Source organism: Chamaea fasciata, unplaced genomic scaffold, assembly GCF_029207755.1.
Source record: "Chamaea fasciata isolate MVZ Bird 193981 ecotype frontalis unplaced genomic scaffold, bChaFas1.0.hap1 SCAF_2, whole genome shotgun sequence".
Taxonomy (NCBI): Eukaryota; Metazoa; Chordata; class Aves; order Passeriformes; family Sylviidae; genus Chamaea; species Chamaea fasciata.
The window spans coordinates 101885140-101891866 of record NW_027094087.1 but is presented as its reverse complement, the minus strand read 5'-3'; the positions used below and the strand labels follow the sequence as shown (position 1 = coordinate 101891866).

Below are 6727 nucleotides of genomic sequence, written 5' to 3'. Positions count from 1 at the left end.
TGAACAAATTCACCCAGTAAAGTCCCACATCCTTCTTCTAAGGGAGGTCAGATCTGATCATGGTGTTCCTCTCTGCCAATAGATTACAACTGCTACAGGGAAAATTAAGCATCTTATGAAAAATACTCAGTCAAAGTTCTGCCCTATTCCACTGGAAGAGCAAACTGCCAAAGAGCAGATGGAATATGATTTGTACATTACAATGGGGTTTATCTTTCCTATCTTAATTGGCAGAAGATAGCCTAAAGTAGTTGGCTCCTCCAGTTTTCTCTGTTGTCACTGGAAAAAAAAAGATAATTGTCCCCAGAAGACTACTCAACCATTCTATCTCTTTCCTGGATTATAGAGTAAGCATAGACAACCAGATAACTACTTTTAGATAGAGTAATTCAAGGGGAAAAGTGGTCTCACCATAAAGGTAAAGGAACAATCAGTCATATGTGAATGATTTTCCTTTCCTGGTAAATTTAATTTTACAAAACTGCATTGCATGAAATCATTCATAAAGGTCAAATCATTCATGAATCACAAATTCACAAATCATTCATAAAGGCCTAGGAACTGAATAAATTAAAAAATATTTTAATGGACCAAGAATCTGGGGGCTGGACTAAATGATCTCCCAAGGCCCCTTCCAACCCTAACAATTCATTGACTCTGTGGCCATTTGTCATTAAACATGCAATTTTTAAAACTTTGCTTTACTTTAGCTTAATGTTATCAAACCCTGCTGAAGCAGTGTCCACAGGACTTTGATACAACACAGAATTTCATTAGAAAAATAAATGTTTAAAGGCGCCATTAGACCCGTTCAATCACAAGAAAAATAGCAACGTGTATTGTTACAGCAACAATTTTTGCTCATATCCTGTAACTTCACCTACATAAGTGATTTTAGAATCTTTCAGCCTATGGGTTAAGCCCTTGAGTAAGATAAAGTGGCAAAGTTTTGCTGAAATCACTATTTCATGCAAGATCATGGGATGATGAATACAATTATAAGACAGCTAATAAATAGAGTTTCAAGTGCATATTCATTTTAAGTGTTTATATAATCATATTTTGAGCAAAAATGCTTTCTCAAATCAAAACTCCATTAAATATGCATGACGCTAATTCAGTATAAATTGTCAGTAGGGTATTTCCATGTATTTTCATTTTCTGTAGTGCTGAGTCAAGGCCAAAGCCCCAAATGTGAAGAAATTTTGTCTCAGGCCTGAATACTGAATTACATTTATAGAACATGAATTAAATGGTCATGGGCTAGAAGACAGACTTGAAGGAGTTTCAGATGCAAAGCGGAGGCTAATAGGAGTTATCAGCTATAATACGTGTCATTAATAGTGCAGGAGCTATTTTGAGTAATACAAAAGCTGACACGGAGCCAGATCTGCCCTTGTCTTTACTCATGCTGCTGTTCCCCATACCTGCTGCTCCCATGGTATCCTATAAAAATAGTTTGTAAATCTCTGCTTTAAACTACTTAGGCTGTATTAGTTACAGGCGGACTGGGTGTGGTAATAAATGCTCTCCTCCTTCATGGACAAGCAAGCCTAGTCCAGAAGTAGTCATCAGTCAGGAATACCCCAACTGCACTGGAATACTCCCTGATGCTCAGAGCCCCAAAAGGCCACTGAAACAAATGAGGATAGCTGAAGTTCCGCACAAGACATTTCCATGCACCACAGGTTTCCTTCTGCAGGAGAGGTCATCAGGGAGCTCCATTTGATGATTCTCTTTCTGACTTGCACCAGCAGAGCAGTTCAAATCAGCCATAAAGTGTCATTTGGCACCAGATCCAATCAGTCAGCCCTTTGACAGAGTTCAGATCTGAACCCCAGTTACACTGCCCAGGCTCATTTCTACCTTTAAAATCATGTTCTAGTTAAATGAGCCCTTTCTACAAACTTAAGAAGGGAAGTGTAATTTAGAAGAGGGGAAAGTATTATTTTAAGGTTGATTAATTGAGTAGGCACCATGCTGAACACTGCTTCCAGAGGCAAGGGATGCACCGTATTACCAAATGATTATTTAATGACTCATAATCCCTGTGCATGAGATGTCACTCCTGAGGAATTAGTTTTAAATGGGGTAGTGGTGTCTACTCAAGATGTGGAGCTAGATGTCAAATCACTGTAATAGCTACATTTTTACATCAGCCAACATCAAATTTCAGCAGCTTGTGGCTGGAATCACTAATGTGTATACCCTCTGCTGGAATGATTCATGACCGCAGAGTAAGAAAAATGATTTACACAAAGCTTTTGGTGCCAAATGGTACATTTCAATACCTTAAACTTTGAACCAAAATATTTATATTCCTGCTTTTGAATAGCCAATTCAATTTAGCATTTGCCAATTGGGTTTGGCGAGCTGCCCTCCTGTAATTGTTATCCAGCCGCTACCTACATGCACAGCACATGCAGCATCTCACAGCAGAATATTGTTCACAGATTTAGCAAAAACATGAACAAATGGAAGAGATCCAGAGACAGCAAATTTTGTATGCCTGATTTGCAGGATTCATTATTTCATGTGCCTTCTTTTCTGTAAAAGACCACTTAATGCAAACTTTTATTTAAAACAAAAAAGAAAACTACAAAAAAATAATACAAGTGTTTCTTCTAAGAGAAGCAGCTACTGGATTTTTTTGTTGGTATTTAATAAATAAGAATCGTGGGACATTAATAATAGCTCCATTTGGTCTTTATAAAATACAGTGCATTTTCCTGATTTAGAAATGTACTTGAGCATAAATTAACAGATGTTCTGGGCCAGATTGAGAGTCCAGCTAGACCCAGTAACATCTTTCTGACACATGCTGAGTTCTCAAAAAATGTGTTCAACTGAACTTAACCATGAGTTTAGAGTAAACAGCATATCATTATACTGCCATAGAAAGACAAAATAATAATAGATTAATATAGAGAAATTTCAGTATCTGCCCTGTATAGATTTAGTAATCTTGATCTGAAGTGGCAGTCAATGGACAAAGGAAAGAGCCTCAAAAATACATTCATTGGTCTCCTAATTTCATCCCACAGTTTCTTCAAATAAAATATTGTACATATCTTTCATGTGGAACATTGCCATGGCATGGGGCTTTCGTTGTGAACTTTTTAATTGGATTTATCATTTGTACCATAAATGTTAATGGCTGTGTTACTGCATTGTCATTCATACAGGCAGCTGGAGAGCTGCCCAAAGCCATAAACAATCCAAACAGCTCTGGAGAGCTCTGCCTTTCTCCTCATGGTATATGCTGGGGTGGGGAGCAGTGGCTCTCAGGGCTTCCATCCTAGAATTTGGGTCAAATATGGATACCTGCCACATCTGAGAACCTAGAGAAGCAGCAGGAGCTTTCAAAATGCTGAGCAGCCTTAATTCCTGCTGACTTTACCGATGACTGAAGAAATTGGCTGAAACAGAACTAACAAGACACAAGACCACAGGCACATGCTGCAGTATGTTCAGATAACTGGAGGAGATCAGACAGCTCTTTTACACAAGCTAATTAGAGAGGTCATTTTGGATAAACGTGTGATGTGTTCATCACTCAGCATTCAATGAACTATGTGAGAGGTAGATTTTAAGGGGTTTGTAACAAACTGCTTTAAAGACATTCTCAGTTGTTCAGATTAAAGAACTAAATGTAAAGGAGGTATTTAGGCAGAATGATGTGCAATGTCTTCACTCATTCTTTCAGGATATCAAATCCAGGAGGAGTGCATCGTGAAGAAACAAACTGGACATCTAAGTATATTCCAGTGAGTGGGGAAAAAAATAGCTAAAAATCAAACTATGATTCAGACACAAATCCAAACAGGAATTCTATAAAAATCTGTCTATCTCTTGGTAGAGAATAGATGTTTGTATGTGGATTTGACATATTTATGTGAGAGTCTGATGATAGCTGAAAAAATGGTGTGAGCTGAAGTGCTTTAGATGCCCATTTCAGGAGACTTCCAAAAGTGATGAGGACTCCCTTCCTGCTGGGTAGTGACCAACTCGTTGAACCTCTCACCTGGTATACATGAGACAGAGGTCCAGCTGGTCTTTGGTTAAGGGCATTCAAATGCACAGCTCCTGTAGAGTAAATCCAGACAGAATCTAACTTTGAAAGCTTCTTTGAAGATGTGCATCCAAGAATGCAAGATTCATCAAACCAGGAGACAAAGAGCAAGTCTGACTCCTTAGCTGAGTGTATCATGAACAGCAAGGACCATAAACCACACCTCCCACTCCCTGGGTGGTCATGCTCTGAAATTAGCAGGCCTAAATTCCACCTTAAATGCTCAGAAATGCTTTTTCTTTTTTTTTCTTTTTTTTTTTTTCTTTTTTTCTTTTTTTTTTTTTTTTTTCTTACCTCACTCTGTGTTCCCACATATCCAGCCAGAAATCAGGTGTACAAATGATGCTGTTTGGGAAAGTGGGGATAAATAAAAATTAAAGAAAAGCAGAATGACTCCATCAAGCATTATTTAACTTGCTTTTAGTGGTTTTGCCATACAGCTTTTTTTTTTTGAAAGAAAATAGCAATCTTCAGTATATTGAAACAATTTCTTAGTGAATCAACTCTGCTGTATAAGTTACATTCTGAATTCTTCAGTGCACTTCAATGTCTGACACTGACAAGAAAGAGGATCTGTTTTTTCTTGATAAATGTTGGTCAGATGGAGTCTGTATCCCAGTCATTCATATTGGGTACAGCTCTCTATCTCATTGAATTAGAAAGAGAGACAACCTACCACTCACTATTAGAGAAAGAATCCAGTTGGTATCATTATCCCAAATATCCAGTATGTGTTTTGTTGTTTCCTAACTGCTCACAAAAAGGATTCTCAGCATAAAAGCTTGGCTGACCAACAAGCAGGTTTCACAGCTGACATCTGAATATCAATTAAATGCCTTAAAAGCAAAGTACCACGAAAGTAGCCCTTCCTTTAACCATTTAGATTTGTATTGCGAAAGATGGCCTCACAATAACAAGCTGCTCTTTATTGGTAAACTTGCATGTACTTTTAGGATGTTGACATGAACATTAATTTAACTGGAAGAAGCTAAAGGGAAAAATTAGATTGCAGAAATCCTAATAGTAATAACAACAACAGCAATTTAGAACTGGATTGTGCATAGTGTTTTCCATCCATAAATCACAAAGACATTAGATATTATTAAAGCCATTTTAGAGATGAAACAAAGAAGAGAGATGACTTGCCTGAGGTGACCAAACAAGTTATAGCATTCAGTCACTTTTGCTGACATCTCCTACCAGCATCTGTGATCTGTGCCATGCATAGCAGCATGTGAGTCACTAAATGCTCTCTATTCAGTCTCTGAACATTCCGTGGGCATGAAATCCTGGAAAGAAGCAACAGGTACCCAGGAAAAGGGTGTCTGTGTGAGAGAAAATGGAAATAGAAAATAAACAGGGATATTTTTTATTCTGCAGCAGGCACTACAACATGGAGGAAGAGATGAACAGCTGAGAATATAAGCATAAATTTTCCAAGATGAAAAAATAGGGAAAAGGAGAAAAAAGCTAGAAAAGAGTATAAGCCCCCACAGATTTCAGAAGACGTGGAAAGACAAAGTGAAAGACGAAGAGCAACAGTGGGAGAAATGACAGAACTTTCTTTGTGGGAAAAAGCAGGAGCATTAACGCAAGCAGGAGTAGAGCCATTCACAGGCACAAAGATGAAAGGAACCCGATGGAAAAAACTTTGTCAGCTACAGCTTCAGGAAGCCACCTGAGAGCCATCCCAGAGCTGTTCTAACACACTGACAAAGCCCTGTCCTGCACCACAGCGCAGCCCCTCAGGGTTCAGCAGTACCTGGTTTGCTCTGACGTTTGCTGATGGGGATAGTCACTGGAGAGCAAAGACACCCAGTGGGATTCCCTGTCCAAAGATGGCTGGGAGGACTTCTCAGAAGGTAGACGGTGCTGGAAACAGATTTCTTCATGGGGAAATGAAAACATTCAGCTTGTATTTTACTTTCCAGTTAAAGGGCTGAGAAAGTAAGTGGCAGGTGGCACACAGACCTGGAAATGCACCTCTTAAACTAACAAAGGATTCAAAAACTTTAGATATGGTTAAAATCCCTCCCAAGCAGGAGGAAGTAGTAATTTCCAAGGAGGATGCTTGTGGATGAGTAGAATGAAATTGATTTCCCTTGGCTGACTTGTCTTTTGAGTGATAAACTGATAAAAATTTTCACCTGTGAATGTCTGGCAGAGGTCAGCAACTGCAGCAACAAACATTACTCTAATTAAGATAGTAGTACATTGTTCAAATTTCAGTAACTCCAAAATGGCTAAAGTTTAAAAAAGTAAAACTTTTCCATACTTATGCACTTCCAACAGAAGACATTTCCAGGCTTCTTCAGAATAGTAAATAAACCAACCTGAGCTATAGATAACAGTAAAATACTATTTGCTGAATACCGAGCACGACATTTTTGTGAAGTGAAAGCACTATTTGTGTAGCTCTAAGAGCATGGAAGAGAATAAATCACTGACAGAACTTTTCACAGTGATTTTGTAAAATGCCTTCATAACAAAATTCTAGGCACATACATGCACTTCACACAGTGTGACACTTCTAATATTCCCTTCCTGTTTCTATTTACTTTTCCTCTTTACATTTTTTTCTTAAATAACATGAAAATTCAATGTCAAAATTTTCTGAAGTTCAAGAGCAAGACTGCTCTAAATATTCAAAAGTTA

At 38.1% G+C, this 6727-nt stretch overlaps 1 long non-coding RNA gene across 1 annotated transcript; it reads right to left on the bottom strand.

Annotated features, from left to right (window-relative positions):
• Positions 1-2327: 2327 nt before the first annotated feature.
• On the bottom strand, positions 2328-6128 carry LOC136286092 (uncharacterized). The gene is made up of 5 exons (XR_010719749.1): positions 6044-6128; positions 5835-5958; positions 5219-5397; positions 4367-4417; positions 2328-4086 (listed from the first exon to the last, which is right to left on the bottom strand). It is a non-coding gene; the product is annotated as an uncharacterized lncRNA (long non-coding RNA).
• Between the last annotated feature and the right edge of the window lie 599 nt (positions 6129-6727).